General features: G+C 45.0%; 1 non-coding gene across 1 annotated transcript; it reads left to right on the top strand.

Annotated features, from left to right (window-relative positions):
• Positions 1 to 569: 569 nt before the first annotated feature.
• LOC117597617 (U7 small nuclear RNA) lies at positions 570 to 626 on the top strand. The gene has a single exon (XR_004578381.1). It is a non-coding gene; the product is annotated as a U7 small nuclear RNA (small nuclear RNA).
• Positions 627 to 1,554: the final 928 nt, after the last annotated feature.

The raw sequence follows: 1,554 nt of genomic DNA, 5'->3' as shown, positions 1-1,554 counted from the left end.
TCCTGTGGGTGGTGACAGAAAGAAACCAGTTGAGGTGGTTTGGGCACCTTACAATGACGCCTCCTGGTGGGCTCGTGGTAGAGCTGTATCAGCGGCCCACAGGACGGAGACCCTGGGCAGACCCAGGACCTGCTGGAGAGAGATTATATCTCACAGTCAGCTTGGGAATATCTGGAAATCTCTCAGGAGAAGCTGGAATCTGTGGCTTGGGATCAAGAAATCTGGACTGAACTACTCAGCCTGCTGCCATCGCAACACAGGAAAAGGGCCTGGAAAATGAACGGATGGATGAATGTGATAGTTGGCATGTAATTTGTCCACTGTTGAATGGCAGCTGATTAAACTCTGATCACCACGTATACACATGCACACACGCGCACACACACACACACACACACACACACACACACACACACACACACACACACACACATGCGTGCACCCACAGACTGTTCATGTTTATTTTAATGAGCTGATTGTCATTTTTATTTATTTGTTTTTTTATTATGTCCAGTGTGACCTGGATATAAAACAACACACACACAATCTCAATGAATATGTAAATGAAACATTAATTTGCTCTTTTAGTATTTGTCTAGGAGGGTTCTTCGTGAGAAGAAGCCCTTATTGCCTAATGGATAGAGAGTCAGACTTGCAACCCGAAGGTGAACCTGAAGGTTGTGGGTTCGAGTCTCAGGTCCTGCAGGGATTGTAGGTGGGGGAGTGAATGACCAGCATCTCTCCCTCAATACCACCACTGAGGTGAGACCCTTCAGCAAGGCACCGAACCCCCAACTGCTCCCCGGGCGCCGCAGAAAAAAAGGCTGCCCACTGCTCCGGGTGTGTGTTCACGGTGTGCGTGTGTGTTCACTACTGTGTGTGTGCAATTGGATGGGTTAAATGCAGAGCACAAATTCCGAGTATGGGTCACCACACTTGGCCACAAGTCACTTCACCTTAATGACTTACAAAGAATGATGGGCACACACACAACACACACACACACACACACACACACTCTTTTTCTTTCACTCTTTCTCATCCCCCTCTTAGTCCTTCTCATACCCTCGATTTCTTTTTATTTCTGTCTTTATCTCCCCTTCCTCATTTCAATTCCCTCCCACTCTCAATCCTCTCTCTCTCTCTGTGTGTATATCTGTCTATCTGTGTCTCTGTGTGTATATATATCTGTCTGCTTCTGATGGAGTGAGTTCAGTTGTTCTGCTGTATTATCACACAAACGGCCTGAGGCACCCTCTCTGTGTCTCTTTACACATTTTGCTCCTCACTGAAGCAACAGCTGCCTCCACACACACACACACACACACACACACTCAGACACAGTGTTGAGGAGGTGTTTGAGGGGATGAATATCAGCAGCAGCTTTCATAATTACACCTTCACTAACTGCTGGAAAAAGATAATAATAATAATAATAATAATAATAATAATAATAATAATAATAATGATAGCATGTTCAGCTCTCCTGGGGTCACTTATTGTTAATGTTCAGTTCCTCATTATTACAGTGCTGTGTTCATTACTAATACAGTA

This window comes from Pangasianodon hypophthalmus, chromosome 6, assembly GCF_027358585.1.
Source record: "Pangasianodon hypophthalmus isolate fPanHyp1 chromosome 6, fPanHyp1.pri, whole genome shotgun sequence".
NCBI lineage: Eukaryota > Metazoa > Chordata > Actinopteri > Siluriformes > Pangasiidae > Pangasianodon > Pangasianodon hypophthalmus.
This window is presented reverse-complemented; position numbering and strand designations above follow the sequence as displayed.